This window comes from Rattus rattus, chromosome 1, assembly GCF_011064425.1.
Source record: "Rattus rattus isolate New Zealand chromosome 1, Rrattus_CSIRO_v1, whole genome shotgun sequence".
Lineage (NCBI taxonomy): Eukaryota > Metazoa > Chordata > Mammalia > Rodentia > Muridae > Rattus > Rattus rattus.
The window spans coordinates 37,159,630-37,177,099 of NC_046154.1; the positions used below are offsets into that span (position 1 = coordinate 37,159,630).

General features: G+C 44.8%; 1 protein-coding gene and 1 pseudogene across 1 annotated transcript in view; one reads left to right on the top strand and one right to left on the bottom strand.

Moving 5' to 3' along the window:
* Hivep3 (HIVEP zinc finger 3) overlaps positions 1–6,334 on the bottom strand; it is a 315,153-nt gene extending 308,819 nt beyond the window's left edge. Inside the window, 1 exon segment of the mRNA XM_032899121.1 lies at positions 3,711–6,334. The gene's annotated coding sequence lies outside the window, so the exon portion shown is untranslated.
* Positions 6,335–14,920: 8,586 nt separating this feature from the next.
* Positions 14,921–15,734, top strand: LOC116897369 (annotated as a pseudogene).
* The last annotated feature ends 1,736 nt before the right edge of the window (positions 15,735–17,470 follow it).

Below are 17,470 nucleotides of genomic sequence, written 5' to 3' on the forward strand. Positions count from 1 at the left end.
CAACAATAAATGTATGCATTCAAACCTTAAGCCACACTGTCTGCTTGCTTTTAGTTAGGTCCTCACATTTTCCACAGATGGACCAAACTGTAAAAGGTACTCTTTTAAAAAGCATGGGCCTTCCTTTTCTCCTCGTGTGCTTTTCCTGTTGCCTTTGTATTAGAGAAGAATTGTAATGAGCACATGGGCAGAGGGTTGGGCCACACTCTGTGTGCTCATGTAAGTCAGACATCCTTCCAGTTCTGAGCACAAGGTCTGAATTGAATAATCCCCACCACTAACCCTGGGGTGTGGTCATAACATCTTGAACTCATTTATCCAGTGGAGCAGAACACTGGCAGTGGCCAACCCTACATCCCTAAAGAGGTATAAGAAGCTATGCCACCAGAGCCCACCTCTTCTACCAGGAGTCCATCAGCCCTCTTTCAACTGTAGCATAATGTCACTGGCCCAGAAGGCTGGAGTGTGTCTCTTGCCACAAGAAGATACATGAAAGTTCCAATATCATTTTCTCAGATTCTCAAATGTTAAAACAAAACTTGTCTGATAATGTATAATACAGACCTATTAAATGCCAGCTAAAGATCATCAAGTTTCCAACAGGGCTTTATAGGTGTACTATGATTTAGTCGGCAAGCCTCTGGCTATCCAGAAACTCTAAGGGACACTGGGAGGCAGGCCGCATTTCTCTAAACAGAAACCAACCACAGCTCAGTTGGTTTGTGCTCCAGTCCCTCGTGCCTTCTTAAACAGGACTAAAAACAGCCACTAAACTATTGTTGGTATACACAGGTCAAAAGATACAACAAAATATATACCATTTTATTAATTTGCTTACATGCCTCTGCTAATCTTAGAAGTCCACATTTTGACTCCTTATAACCTTTAAACATAATTTTTCAGTTTTGCCTGTTTCTAGCATTGTTATTATTAGTTTCATTGATATTTGATTAAAAACAACCTCCCTAACCCTCTCACAAAGCTTTAATGATTTCCCCATAGTTTCTAAGTGCATTTAGCAAGGCTCTTAGAAATCTAAATGCTGAGTCCTGAAAAAGGGTCTGAAATTCCCACCAGCAAGAGAAGCAGGACGAAGCTCGCAACCACAGACGTTGTGATGGATGTTTCTCTGCTTTACTCTTCACGACTGTGCAGTCAGATTGTGTGGTACCTACAGAGCCCTCCAGCTGCAGAGCACCTGATCCTTTCTCATCCACCTCATCCTCTCCTCAAACCATCCTTCCACCAGCTTTACGGACGAAGAGCAAATCTGCTCGATCGGGCAGCTGGGTTTCCTGCCCTGCCTGTCTCGGTACAGTTAGGGAGTGGCAAAATGTGCCCTGACTCCTCCTGGGGTAACAGTCTGAAAACCAGCCTGTCAGGGCCTAAGAGGATGAATGAATGAATGAATCCCTGAAAGACACCAAGGAACTTGCTGAGCAGGAAGAAAGACAGGTTGAAAGCTATCTAGTTGTCACACAGCTTTCTTAATGTTATCTTCCATCAAGTCGGATCTTGGGATCTGCCAGGACTTTAGACTAAATGTATCTCCTCTTGCCTGAACCTTTCACACACTAAATGCCTGGCTGGCTCATTTGGCAGGGGTCCAAGAGCAGCTTACACTTCTGCACTCTGAGGAGGGTGGCCACTGCTGTAATACAGTGGGCGGAGACACCTTGACAATAGTGCCAATTGAGCACATCTTGATCTACAGAGCACACAGTAGTAGTTAGCTCTTAAAGCAACAATGCCCCCAGGCCCCCACCCCTACCAGCCAACTGCTATACCAGGGTATTGAGGGCCAGAAAATAATTTTAGCCTTAGGAGGTCAGATTTAGTCACCAATTTAGCAAACCTACCTACCAGCCCCAGGAGGAGTAGGTAAGGAATATGACCAGAGTCTGTGTTAAAAGCTCTGTGGACTGTGGGTACTTTACTGAGCTGGATGAAAGGGAGAGTTAAGCTCTCCTGCCTGCAGAGCTCCTCACAGGACAGCTATCCTACCTTGCAAAGCCCCTAACATTACAATGCAAGGATGGAAAGGACATCCAGCTCCTGCAAGTCTCCACTTCAAGCAGCAGATGTCAATCATCAACAAGGGTCTCTTTCCACCCCATCCACAGGGCATCCCAGCCCAGAGTAAGACTGGCACAGGTGATGAGACAGACTTCTCTCTGGCTCTTCCTCCGGAGGTACCTAAGTGGCCACCTAGACCCAGTGTCCTTTTATCCTTTTGAGTTAGGAATCTGAGGGCCCTGCAGAGGTGGCTATATCCTTCTCCACAAACAGAGAGGGGTAAGACTACAGCAGAAAGTTCAGACAAGTATCACCTGGGCAGAAGTCGGTGGGAAAGTTTCAGATCAATACCAACCCAATTCTGAGACCTCTGTCCTCAAGCAATAATCCTGCTCTTTGCCTGTATTCTTGACCCTCAAGTTGTTCAAAGGATTTGTCCTGGTCCCCACATGCTTCCTGTCATCATCCCTCACATAATTACATAAAGATATTATAAACAACAGAAGTAACCAACTTTAGTGCAGGAAGGCTGATGCTAGTTGGGCACAGGGTCTGATCATTAGTTGTGATTACATAACTACATAAACATGGGTTGGAGAACACTTCTGTAGAGGTTAGTTCAACAAATGCCTTGTTCTCCTTCCCCACCCCAACAACAGAAGGCAGGCCTGGGTCAAAACATCACAGAATGCCTGATATCTCCGGGGCACCTGGCCTCTGCCTAGCAAAACCAAAGGCTGCCAGAACTTTCAAGATGCAAAGCAAGAAGAGGACCTCAGGGTACCACTTCTCCAAGCCACCAGGCTCTTGTACAAACATTGTCCTCCAAGGTTCAAGGGCAGGTCAAGTCACAGACAGGGTCCTGATCTTGACAAGCAGTAAAACCAAACCAGCCAGCTTCAAGGAAGTCCAAATAGGTCTCCAAGTTCCTCTACTCCACCACTTCTGTCCCAGCCACTAGTCTGGATGTCCATCACCTCCCCAGGGACCATTCGTCACCAGCAGTGTTCCCATTTTAAAATATGATGAAATGTGGGGCATCTAGGAAGGGGTACCTGCTTTATTAGTGACAGGGTAAGACATTACCCCAACCCCACTCCCACCTCAGTTGGAGTTCGGGTTTGGTGTGGTGTAGTGTGCTTTGGGAAGAGGACTGAAAAGGTGTGATCCCCCTCCCCGCACCACTCCCACCCCCACCTTGGAAGTGTCTTGAGGGGATGGCAGGACTGTGAGCAGGGGGAAAAATTTCTCCCTTCAATGCTGGCACCCAGCATCAGACCAATATGATCCTTCTACCAAGCAGCAACAGACATCTCTGGAGCCTGACCCTTCCTAGAGCAGCAGCCTGGCCCAGGAGCCAGGTCTGCAGCGCAACGCAGCTGAGCGATCGCGGGGGCACGCGGCACGCACAGGGTTACAGCCCAGCCGCCGCTGCGAGTGATTGACGCGCGGGGGTCACTTGAGGTTCGCGCTCCCCCAGCCAGGCCGAGCTCGCAGCCCACCGCGCACACGGTGGCCACCCTGCCAGCCCCGCCACCGCCACCCAGACACCTGGTGTGAGAAAGGCAGCAACAAAATGGAATCCCAGCACTGTGGCAGGCACTTCCCGGTGGCGGCCGCGGGAGAAAACGCAATCAGGGAAAAATAAAGCACAAGGAATCCATCCGCGGAATAAAAACCCCAGAGTCCCCTACCTTCAGCCTTGGGGTAGCAAGCTGGTCCTGTGTGTTCTCTGACCCACGGATCCAGCACCCTTCTTCAATTATTCCGGTCAGTCGGGATATAGTGCATTTTTTTTCATAAACACCTGTTTCAAGTAAGGGGTAAAGACCTTATTGAAGGAATTGTTCTTAAGAAATAACCTGTGCGTACGTCTGTCCATCCAGGCGTGCATGCGTGTTTGTATACACACATATGCACACGGAATACTCATGTACACTGAAGCACCAAACTAGGCAGGGGGATAATGGGAGAGTCGGCTGGTGGTGAGCATGCTCACGCCGGGAACAGATCCACCCTCTGTTATTCCTCTGAATAAATATAAATCACGATCAGAAACCCAAACAGAAGCATCCCTCTTGAATTCCTGCTGGAAACACGGAATAAATTCAGCCCGCAGACACAGAATCTAATCAGCAGCTGCTTTCCGAATCCAGAGCCAACCCATGCCCAGCTTGTCTTTTCCACTAGGAGTCCAGATCTTTTTTTTTTTTTAAAAGGGGTTTTAACCTTTTAAAGATACAGTACACCAATTATCACTTGAATAGCATGGCTGGGAATATTGGAAGAAAGCACCAGGCCTATTGCCACGCAGGGCAAAATTTCAGGTAGTGACAGTGTTCATTGACTTTCATACATCTGCCCATGTGGATAATACATTACTTGGTGGGAGAAACATAGGCAAGACAGGATATAAGCAAAGCACACATGTCTATTTCGTGATGGGCTTCCCACTGATGAGTAGCACTGCATGCGAACACTTCTAAACATTCATGTTCAATGGGTTAGACTCTCAGCAGACTTCTCAAAACAGGGGTCACTCCTCTGGGGTCCCTCATTGCTCCTGAGGGGCCAGAAGGGCCAGGTGACTCGAGGCAGTGAGGTCTCTGCTGAACCCCACCCTCTACCTCCAGCTTTCTCCCAGGTGCCCTGCCTGCCCTCCCCTGACGTCTCAGGGAACCAAAGGACAGTTCAGGCAGCATTTCTGAGCCACCGTGAGAATCAGTCTCAGATCCGTCATAGGACAGGTTTCCTTCTGCTTGCATCAGGAATTGAGACTGACACCTGGCCTTCTCTGTTTGACTCTTCTGATTGGCTCCTCTTCAATGTTTTGTTAGCAAGGTTTCATTGCTGTTCTGTTTTTAACTTTTGGGGGTTTTGGAGCATGGAGGTTGAAGAACAGCCCACCCCAGCCTAGAATGCTCATGCCAACTACTTCAGCCACTCAGATGGCATCCATTCCAGTTTTGTTTTAGGTTTTAAAGAGGTACCACTGAGAAAAACAAAAAGTAACTTTACTCCTGTTTGAAAGAAAGACCAGTGTCTTCCTCCCAAGAGCCCCAGAACTTCATCCCGGCCCTGCTACCTGCCCCCCTTGTTCCTGGCCATCAGCAGGCCCCTCCACCACTGTGTTCCTAGGGCCACTCCAGGACAGGTCCCCCCAGCTCTAGCCCTGACTCTCATTCCCTCTCCTGGTCCTGCCAGGCAGACCACTGAAACCCATGCCTGGCTCTCTCTTACCTAGCCCTGTCTGCCTCACCCTCCCAGCCAAAACTACTCTCCCCACCTCTCCCCTCCCAGATTCTTTAGAGAAAATTAGCATATTTCATGTGTCATCATCCTAGCTAGCTGAATCTGTCACTGATTGGTTGGGTACTGGCAGCCGGAAATGTCACCAGCCACACAGCATGGAGCTGGCTCTCCTGTGGCTACCACAGATCTGAGCTTAGGAGGCTTGGTGACAAGGTACAGACCTACCACAGGGAGCCTGTCACTCTTCCCAAAGCCTTTCTTCTACCCAGGCCTGGAGGAAGGGGCAGAGGAGGCCAGAGTGTCTGCCACTGTGGTGTCAAAGGAAGAGGAGAGGCATGTTGTGAAGAAGGGAAAGCCATCTCTATCCCTGCTGATAGATCTAGGCAGTGTTCCTGACAAAAGCATTCTTTCTTCACATTAAATCTCAGGGAGGCTGGAGAAAACAATTTTATTTTCTGCTGCTCAACTCCCTGTAATAGTACAGCACCAAGCAGGAATCCTACTCTGGTCAAGCTGTCAGGAATCCAGAAGGAGATTTGGGCCCACACCCTCTCTCTTTGAAGCCCAGCTCTCAACTGCCCCTGCATGGCCTTAATGCATGCTGAAGCCCACAGCATTGTGAGACTCAACTGTCTTTGTAGTGACCCACAGGAACCTTGTCTCCAAAGATTTAAGGAAACCCAGTGCTTCAGTCATACTTCATCCCATTCTCTGCCAATGTTAAGCCCCATCTCTCTAGCTTTTTGTGTGGAAGTTGTTTCTCACACTTTAGTTGTATTTAGGCTCGAAGAAGGACCCTTGCAGGCAGACAGGTCATGTGGTCCAGCCATGCACAGGGCAGAGGTTCCAGACTCCTCCCCAATTCCACAGAGGTCATTGGTTTGGTGAATGATAAAGGGGGCTCCTAAATGTTTTCTTGTTCATTCTTCCCCAAAAGAGCCACTTAAGTGAACCAATGTCAGTGGTCCCACTGGAAACCAAAGGACTGTGCCATCAAGATGTAGGCATTTTAAAGAGTAAACATTTCAGAGTAAATGAGGCCTGGGCAGGAAGGTCTGTGAAGATTCTGCACAGACCGTGGAGAAGTCATTGCACAGGTTCCAGGAAAGGGTCCTAGAAAGTTCAGGCTCAGAAGATGGGGACTGGAGGACAATTATGGATATGAAGAAATGCAGAGACAGATCAAGGTCATGGGGAGCAAGACCTGTTCACTAAAGACAGAATGGCTAGACACAGAAGATTTTCACAGCTTCTTTGCAAAGTGGGAAGTTTATTCCCGAAATAAGTAGGAACTAAAAATGAAGGGGAGCAGGCAGGGGAGCTGCTCCCTAGGGCCACTAAAAATACTCTACATATGCACACACGAACAGAGAGAGAGAGAGAGAGAGAGAGAGAGAGAGAGAGAGAGAGAGAGAGAGAGAGGAAGAGACTTCAGTAACCAGATAAAGCATAGAGCATTGCCCAGCAGGAGTTCTGAAGGAACAGCAGCACCAAGGAGAAGCAGAAACGAGGCAAAGGGCTGTCCCCTTCAGCTGAAGAGCGGGTGCAGGCCACAAGGTGTGCTGGCAGCAGCTTGTTGAGCAAGCACACACACTCAAAGATGCAGAACCCCAAGAACAAAGAGACACAACCACAAACGTACTCGTAGGGGAGGAGGCCCTGACTGCTTAAAAGAAGTAAAATCCGAGGGCTTTAGTCCCCTTCTAAACTGCAGCTCAGAGACAATACCTGCACAGTGCTTATAGGGACTCCAGGAAGGTCCTGAAGCCTCAGTAGCTGCCACACTAGCACAGCCCTCTGTGATGATAAAACAGAGACATGGCACCACAGGCACACCTTTTACTAAGAAAAGTTTCTGGAGATCACTTGAGGATCTCTGCTAAGCAAGAGGAAATACAGGCCAGGAAAACGAACTCACACGAGGAGAGGTTATTATGTAAGAAAATGTAATGCGGAATGAAGCCAGGTAAAATGTAAGGCTGAGTACAGAATTGACAGCTGGTTATAAAGTTTAATAACTAAACATTTTGAAAGATGAGAGTCAAATGATTTAAACATGCAATATCCCCTCTATTCTGTAATATCACCTGCTACTGATTTCATCATTTACCTATAAAAGGACAGAGAGAGACACAGAGAAGGCGAGACAGACAGACAGACAGACAGAGTTTCCAGTTTACAAAGTTTTGATAGAGTATTTGGCTATAAGTTGTTCTATTTTCTTATTGGTTATTATTGCTAACATTCTACAGTGTCTAGTCTTCCTTCCTACTAGTAACCACCATCTGTTTTTAAAATACAAGTTCCAGAATTAAATGTATATACTAATAAAATTGAGAAATTTCAATGGAGATACATAAGCAGAATAATAATAATAATAATAATAATAATAATAATAATAATAATAAACACTACTGAAAGGACATTTTTGTCAGGTAGACAATTCCAGAATGCCTCTTCTTCCAAATACTATGTTAAAGTAACATTTAGGACTGAGGTTGATGGATGGATGTTTGTTTGGAGATGGTGTCTTGCTATGTAGCCCAGGTTGGCCTTAAGCTTCAGCTCCTCCCTCCCTGGCATCCTGAGTACTGGTATTACAGTGTACATAACAGCACCCAGTACAGCTGAAATACCCAACGAGAAGGAAAACATTAGAAGGGCCACTGACCAGGAAAGCAGAGAAGGAACAAGAAGAGGCTTATTTGCCAGTTAGAAATGCGTAACCCTTCAGTGTTATAGTAACCAAAAGAGCCTCACACTACACAACCTGCAAAACAGGCTGGTGGGCCTGAATGTAGTCCAGAAACAATTTGACTATAGTTTGTCATGTGAAGGTAAGAAATGAAGGCTGAATTTTAAATCCGTGGAACAAAGAAATCATTATCCTGTAACATAATAAGAGTATTTGACTACGGCTAGTTGAAAAGAATTATTTCCTTGAACCCATGCCTTATTTAAAATCTGCTCTGTTTTCAGAAAAAGAGACCTCAAAGGATAGATAGATATTATATTTATTATTAAGTATTCAATGCCATAAAGTTATTTTCTAATAATGTAAAGAAAACTGAGGTCATCCAGTCTATGCAAAATACCAATGGGACAGGCTAAACAATGCTCCCCACAGAAATGTTCTACCTAATGCCTGGAAAACGAGCATTACCTTATATGCAAATGATGTGAATAAATTAGTGCTCTGGATATGGGGAGGTTATTATAAACAAAAGGAGAACTCTACATGAAATCACAAGGATCTTTTGTAAGAAACAGGAAGCAGGCAGTGGAGAAGTCATGGGATTACAGAGGTCAGGATCAGAGGGCTATAGCCAGAAGCCAGGACAAGTCAGAAGTCATCAAATGTAGAAAGAATCAAGAAACAGATTTCTCCCTGGAGCCTCTGGACGGAGTTTAGCATTGTTCCTGTCAACACTTGATTACTACCCAGAGAAACGGACTGAAGACTTCAGACCTCCAAACTACGAGCAGATGAATATGTCATCCGATGGCATCAAGTTCATGGTGCTTCTTACTCAGTCACAGACTATGAAAACCCACTGCAGTGAGAACTGCAGGATTCCAGTAAGTGTTCCTCTTACTGTGTGCCAGGCACTACTCCAGGAATTGCACATGCTAGCCATTTAATTTGTACACAAGGGGGCAGTAGGGAGTAACTGTGGCTAAGGCTACGGTGACCTGGGTTATATTGCTTTCTCATTTGTCATGCAGAGATTTTGTGGCTTGAACAAGAAATGTGCCCTCCAGACTCATGCTTTGAACACTCACCAAATTTGTGGTGCTACTGAGGAAAAGGGGTGGTGCTGAAGGAAAAGGGAGAGCCTTTAGGTCCTAACGTTTAGGAGGTAAGGCCTAGCTGGCTGAAGTAGGTCACTAGAGAGAATTCTGAGGGCATGGGCCCTAGTTCTGGCCACTTTGCTTCCTTGTCTGCCATGATGGGTCTCTGCCATACACCCCTGCTGCCATGAATCCCATCATGCCTTCTCTGCTGTGATGGACTGTACCCATCCAAACCATAAACAAAAACAAACAAACAAAACAAACCTCATTTATTAAGTTTTAATTTTGGTCATAAATATAAGTGAATAAAATTAACTAAGAGGAGACATAATGATGACACCTACCTACTAGTGTTGTAGAGGATAAAATGAGGCTAGCTATATATAACATGCCTGACTATAGGTTCCCATGTGATAAGCAGTAACTAGTACCCTTGAATATTTAGCATTCTGGTCTGCGTTCTAGAACTTCTCTTACCAATTCCCTTTCTTCTCTCTTGATATGAACGAAATGTGAGTCACTCCTAATCACCATTTTATTCTTCAACTATTTGAGAATGTTGATCAGGTCCTCAGGAATCTGAGCTGGTCCAGGCTAAGATGCCTCTGGCCATCGCTCTTCAGGTCATCTACATTTTTCCCTACACTCACCAGCTCCATGGAATACAGTCTCCTACACTTTAGATGTGACCAGATGACCACCATACTTCTACTAAGCAGAGATATATACACTTCAGCCCTTGGAGCAGCCTAATTTATACAACTTACACGGTAAGAGTGCATTTGACATTAAGGAAAGATTGTAAAGACAAACACAAGGAAAAAAATGTGACAAATACCATATGGGACTGGTCAAATCTAAAATGTTTGCTGTTTTTGCCTTTGTTCTAGAAAAGCTTGCTATCTCATTCTAGAGAATTCTATACTTTTCTCAGTACAATATACTATTGTTCAGGTTTTTCCGGGAGTAAGACTACACTGATATATTTGCTGGCTTTATTTCAAGCCTGATAAAGTTCCTTCAGTAGCCATCCTCCTCTCTCCCCATCTTAGTAGTAAGTCAGTTACTCAACTAAGACTACATTTCCCAGCATTCCTTGTAGGCGTGTCCAGAGGACAGGCTTTAGTTCTGAGTTGCAAACTCGGAATGATTTTCTGATCTGCCCTTGAAGGAAAGGATCACAGTCTCCCCTCCAAATCTCTTTCCTATTTGCTGGAGTGTAGGCTTGGATGTTGTGTGAATGAGGCTGACTGATCAGGAAGACAAAGGACCCTGGGTCTGTGGTGCTAACATTTTATCCCGTCCTAACCAGGAATAACCTAACATTTTATTCTCAGTCTCCAAGAAGGAAACTAATTTTTAGTTTACAGAGTTTTTTCAGGTCCTGTGACAACAACTGAATCTGGGGATGCAAGCAATACAATTATATCATTCTATCTATCTATCTATCTATCTATCTATCTATCTATCTATCTATCTACTGATCTGTTTATTTATTTATCTGTAATTACTGCTACTAAGCCATATACTTTCCTGGTCTACACTCACACCATAACCTTACATTTATTTATCCCACTTACACTCAATATTGTAAGAATAAACCCATCATTTTGCCTGATGTCTGGGACATAATTCTGTGCCCTAAGTGTCTGCTATCCTTTCTCATTTCATAACATTCTTCAAAGGGCAGTTCAGTTGCCAAGCTCACTAAGGCCACACTCAGCAGAACAGCTGATTAAGATTAAGTACAGTGCAGTAAGGAGGACTGCTGTGTCAGTGTGTGGAGGAAGGAAGTGACAGGTCCAAACCAAGAGCCAAATGGACGAGGAGGAGGAAGAAGAAGAGGAAGAGGAAGGAGGAGGAGGAAGAAGAGGAAGGAGAAGAAGAAGAAAGAGGAGGAGAAGGAGGAGGAGGAAGAAGAAGAAGAAGAAAGAGAAGGATGATGGAGGAGGAGGGGAGGAGGAGGGAGAGGAGGAAGAGGAAGCGGAGGAGGAGGAGGAAGCGGAAGAAGGAAGAGGAGGAAGAGAAAGGAGGAGGAAGAAGAGGAAGGAGGAGGAGGAGGAGGAGGAGAAATTGCTATGATCCAGTCTCCACACTAGGAGCCTCCCCACTGCTAGCTCATTTATTAAATAATTTGATCAATCAATTGCTTTAAGTGGAGATTATTTAGATTTGGGAGGATTATTTAGATGTGTGTGTGTGTGTGTGTGTGTGTCTGTGTGTGCACATGTGTGTGGAGGCCAAAGGACAACCTTGGGTGTCATTCATCAGATGCTGTCTACCTGTTTTATGGTCTGGAACTCACTGAGTAGGCTAAGCCTGCTGGCTGGCAAGTCCCAGGAATGCCCTAGTCTCCTTCTCCCCAGCTCACTGTCTTAGTTGGGGTTTCATTGCTGTGAAGAAAAACCATGACCAAGGTAACCCTTATAAGGGATGTTTAATTGGGGCTGGTTTACAGTTTCAGAGGTTCAGCCCATTAACATCATGAGACATGGCAGTGTGCAGGCAGACATGGTTCTGTAAATGGAACTGAGAGTTCTCAATCTTGGTCATACTGCAGCTGGACTGTCTCTGGCCAAGCTTGAGCATATATATATGAGACCTCAAAGTCCATCCCCAGAGTGAAACACTTCCTGTAACAAGGCTACACCTCCTCCAATAAGGCTACAGCTCCTAATAGTGCCACTTCCTATGGGCAAAGTATATTTAAACCACCACAAGGATCCAACTTTCTTGTTCTTCCCATGTGGACTGAAACCAGAGGCTCTCCAGGAACCATTCAGGCCTTCAATGCCATTGGGACTGTGGAGGCATCCAGGCTTACGGCCGAACCTCCCCCAGTTCTCATCTCCTAGGAGGGAGGCAGACATTGCTGGTTTCTCCAGTCTATATCATGTACCAGCCTAGGGAGCTTTTTTTCATAATATATATTAATCCACCAGTTCTGTTTGCCTACAGCAGTGATTCTCAACATGTGGTTCATGACCCCTTAAGCAAACCTATATCTCTGAAAATATTTACATTATGATTCATAAGTTTCAGTTATGAAATAGCAATGAAAACAAACTTATGGTTGGGGGTCACCACAACATGAGAAACTGTATTAAAGGGTTGCAGCGTTGGGAAGGTTGAGAGCCACTGCCCTAGAGAACCCTGACTAGTACAGATGGCATACGGTTGTATTCAATACAGATTGAAAACCCCATGGAGTTTAGGAGGAAACAGACACTTACGTTTCTACAAGAGGGGCCTGGCATCTTACTCAAGTTCCATGACCAATTCTGATAATCGCTGTAAAGAACTAGTGCAGGACTCAGCTTTAGAAAGCCACAGTCCCTTATAAAATGTCACTAGGCCCAATGTTAACCAGACAGACATGATACCGAGATCTCATACCATGGAGTCAGTGTACCCAAAGCATAGCCTGAATGTACTCAGCAGGGCACACAACAGCAAAAGGAGCCTGGTGTTTCTAGAGCACCAACTCAGAGGTAGACATTTTGCTCAGCAAGTGACTCATAGAGTCTGACTTTGTTTTTTCTCTCAGATAGGGCTACCCCTTGCCCTGCTAAGCATGAGTTCAATATGAGGAAGTTTCACCAATCTAGAGAGGCCCCACTTTGGGTATCTCACACACAGCAGCCACGTTCCAGACCCCTCTGCTGCACGGAGACAGGCAACCTGGCTTCTGATAAGTTTGCAGTCCCTGGCTGCCAAGCTTGTGTGTGTGTGTGTGTGTGTGTGTGTGTGTGTGTGTGTGTGTGTGTGTGTGTGTGTGTGTGTGTGTCAGGGTGGGTGAGGTTCTTTTGTGCTGACTACTGTCCTTCCCAAAATTCTACAGACAGATGCTTGGCCATGGCTACAGAGGACTCTACAGCACCACAGGAGCAGAGTGTGAAATTTCAGTCGTACTGAAATAACATCAACAACGCCATAACAAGAAAAGGTCATAAATAAACACTGCAAATCTCATGTACTTTCTCATGGGGGATCAAAATCTAGCATGCCTTTAGGGACCAGGCACATCAGGAATGCGCATGGCAGGAATAAGCAAAGCCTGTGTATACTGAATTTAAAAGAGGCAGAAAGTCCTGTTAGTTAAGAATAGTGGAGTCAGATGGTGGGATGTAGGTCTGCATAGCTAACTCCAATGATCAGTCAGCAAAAGAAGAGGGGCTCATCTCTCAATTGGGAAGACAAAGAGAGTGCACTTTTTAAAAAAAATGCTTATATAAACATATATCAATTTTTAAAACAAATTTTTAAGAAAGAGAGAGCATGCGGAAATCAGGATGTCTCCAAATGAATGGGGCAGACGACTTGATCACAGTAATTCTCAAACTGCAGTCCTAGGGGCAGAGTCACAGGAGCACCAGGGAACTGCAAGATGCTCCTCGGAAGAGCTCCGACAGCTTGAGGCTCTCCACAGCCTCCCAGGAGACAAGGTGGCCTTTGCCTCTTTTATCAGGGCCTATTTCATCTAAAGTTCACCTAGCTCGTTCATCATTTTAAGCTCATACAAGATTTATACAAAGAATCTTATATACTCTTCCCCTAGAGTTCCTTACTGCCAGCGTCCTCTCTAACAACAGTAACAATCAAGCTCAAGAAAGCGATGCTGGCACAACACCACTGAGTGCCAGCCTTTTCTCTAATGTTTACATATGAGGAAATGTATACAAAACAAAACTACATTACAGCTATTGTCCAGGCGTCAGCGGAGGATGCGATGCCGCTCTGGGCTGCTGGTCCTCTGTCTCCTCAGACCCATATTACCACTCAGCCCTGGCTCTCAAGCCCCTCATTCTTCTGAACGGCCTTGCTTGGGTTTTGTGTGCTGTCCCTCCTTGGATTTTTCTGGCACTCATGATTAAATAGTGCTCAGGAGTCTGGGGCAGGATTAGTATAGAAGTGCTGTGTCCTATAAGAAATAAAATAGGATGATGACAACTCCTTTTAAAATAAAAGTCTCTTGAGTCAGCCTAGGTCAAATTATGGATAAACAAAAACAGGGGACACCTGCCATAACCACTATCCCAATGGTCTAACTATCCTACCCAAGGTACAAGTGTAGAGTAGATTCCTGACAGCCATGCTTGCCCTCGGACCCACAGACATGGCAAGGACACTTGATGAACTATAAAACAAATAGGGTGTAATGTGGAGAGAAGAACCCAGTACGGTTTTGTTACAAGACAAAGTCTTTTAGAGATGAGGGATGTCAAGTAAGATTGTACCCTGCTGACTCCTCAGCTGGTGGGAAAAGAGAAGAAGGGACTTTTATTGAAGCTATAAAGAAACTGTTCTCAGGGCTTAGTCAGTACACTGGACATTCTAGGCCAATGTCAGCTCTACAGGGTGGTAGAGAAACTTCCCCGCTTTCACAACCCTGAGCTGCTGGTGCTCTTAGTATGAAATAATGACCTGTACTTCCCACTATGAATGGATATGCTGTCACCATGTCCATTCATCCTATCACTGGCCATACCAGCCTTGGTGGCATCTGCTAGCTTTCTCCACTGAGAAGTGACTCGCTTTCTCTCTGTCACTGAGTATTATCAAGGAATCTCCAATGTCTGGAGATTGTTCACCTAGTAATTTTGGCATCTGTGTGGTGAGCCGTCTCCTCTCTCCCTCATTCCTCTGTATTAGCCACCAGAATTCTTCATCAAGGAGGAGCCGTATTTTCTTCCCATGGAATATCAAGTCTGTTCAACACTTTTTTAATCAAGACAGATTCATGAATACTTTCTTTGTTCTTTGAGTTATAACTTAACACATCCTTATTTAATTTTGTTTCAAATTGTTCCCATCTGGACCATGGGTAGTTCTTCCAAATTGGAAGCTGATCCCCGCCATGGAGGAAGCTGACACGGACGCCGTGGAAAACAAGCACATCCCTCAGTCATGCTGCCATAGCCTCTGCCTCCCATCTCATTGCCCACCTTCAACCAGTGCACGCAGCTGGTGATAAGGGCGTCCAGAGTGGCGCTCCTGGCTGCTCTCAGAGTTGGAACCCGAGCGCAGCCTGGGCCGCCTGAGAGGTTGCTTTGGGGACTACAGTGAGAGTTGGAAGAGGATGAGATGGAGGAGGGAGAGGAGGAGGAAGAAGAGATGAGCCACTTCTCTCCGTGTCTAGAGTCCGGACAGGTGGACTCCAAGGACAAGGAGGAGCACCTGATCAGTGCTGTTGAGCTGACCCAGTACATCTTGTGTTCCACTTGCAAAGGTTACTTGGTAGACGGGACCACCATTACAGAATGTCTTCACATTTTGTAAAACTGCATTGTGAGACATTTTTACTATAGCAACAGATGCCCAAAATGCAACGAAGTTGTCCACCAGACTCAGCCTCTTTATAATGTAAGGTTGGACCTGCAGTTACAAGACATAGTATACAAGTTAGTGATCAGTCTAGAGGAAAGAGAAGAAAAGCAAAGGCGTGGCTTTTATAAAGAAAGAGGTCTAGATGGAAAAGAAGTCTGTGCGTGGTTTGGGAGAAGCAACTATTGGGCATGTAAAGAATTTATTAGAAGAAAAATGGGTCTTAATCTAGCTTGTGGGTAGATCATCTGTGGGGAGCACTGCCGACCTGCACTAGGGATGCAGCAATGCAGGATCTGCTTGTCCTTCAGTACAGTCTTGTGGTTTCTCCTTTGAAAGTAACTTGAAGACACAAGTATATATGAGAAACACAGTAAGAAGGCTTCTGCAGGTCTACATCACACCAAGATCCTCACAAAGCACATAACCACCGCTACTTTATGCAGTTAGGAGCTGGCTTCTGTTTTCAGCACCAGAACCCAGCACTGTGTGTACAACTTGAAACCATAGAATATATTTGCTACACTATGGACTATGTAAAAAACATTCAAAACTCAGGGGGAAAGAACTGAAAACCACTAAATTTTAAAATTCCTTATGATTCCAAGTATGAGGAAGTTGCTGGTTGCTTCCCATCTTTGAGGTAGGTCGGTCCTGTGGAAGCTGGGATTCTGCCCTCCAACTGCATGGGTTAGGTGGGTGTCCTTCGGAACAGTTTTGCTTTGAATTTAAACCCTGGGGTGTGCTCAGCACCAAAACTACTGCCACTTACATGTCCCTGTCCTATTCTGAACTAAAACATTCCAATGACACGGCTGGGGCACTGTTCCTCGGCTCTGAGACTGTTAGAGACGGCTCTTCTCCCTTAGGTACGAGGTGCTGCTTTGTGATGCTTCATTTGCATATATCGGTGCCACTGGGACAGGTGTCACAAAAGTCCCTCAGTGTGGCTGTGGATGATGCCTGCTTCTAACAGTAGCAAAACATTTCAGGTGAATTACCAGGAGTTTACAGAATCCTTACTGTTTCCTCAGCCACAGATTATCTGGTTCTGTGTCTAATGTTTGTTTTCTCGTCATTTGGGTAAAGAATCAGAGTCTTTGAGAACCTTGCTTTCACAAAGACTTAATTGTAAACATTATTTTGCCTAAAATTAGCATCCTGATGCTTTCTAAAATATTTTATAGACTTATTTCATAGCAAAATTTCCAAATATGTACAAAAATTTAAAAAATTAGAATTGCATTGGCAACTGTTTTTGTAAAGAATTTATGAATTGTACATAAATTCTTCTGACATTTAATGAAAATTTATTTTCGCCAAAAAACTCCATACATATTTTGTATGTTATAGTTAGAATTATAACTAAGTATTTGATTTGGAGATGTTATCATAAAAGCATCTAAGTTTCAAAAACCAAATGTTTATTGTCAATAAAAAGAAATATAATAGGAGTTGGGGAGATGGCTCAGTGGTTAAAGCACTGGCTGCTCTTCCAGAGGACCCAGTTCTGTTCCCAGCACCCACAGGGAAGCACAAACATCTATAACTCCAGTCCCAGGGAATCCAACACCCTTTCTGGCCTCCAAGGATACTATGCACAGATGGTACACAGATATACATATAGACAAAACACCCATACACACAAAATGAAAAAAATATTTTTAAAGAAATATTACTGACTTATAATCTATCACCTACTAAACTCACTTATTAATCCTAGGACTTTTAAACACATAAGTTCTTTGTCAAACCATCTGTTGATGGGCATGGTTTTATTTATACTTTCCTATTCTTTATATATTTAACCCCCTTTCTTGCCGTATTGTATTGATTGTGGATAGGAACTGTAGGAGAGTACAGTGTTCAGTCTTTGTCTATTAGGTCTGTTGTTCGGAGTGAGCTTTTTCCTTTTTCCTTGCTTGCCTGCCAGCCTGCCAGCCTTTGTAAATACCTTTTATGAGACCAAGAGAGCCCCCTTCTTATTTCCTTGCTGCTGTGAATTCTAACCATAAATTAGCTTTGACATTTCCAAGTGTCTTTCTAGGTACATGGAAATAATCATATGGTTTTTCTTCCTTGG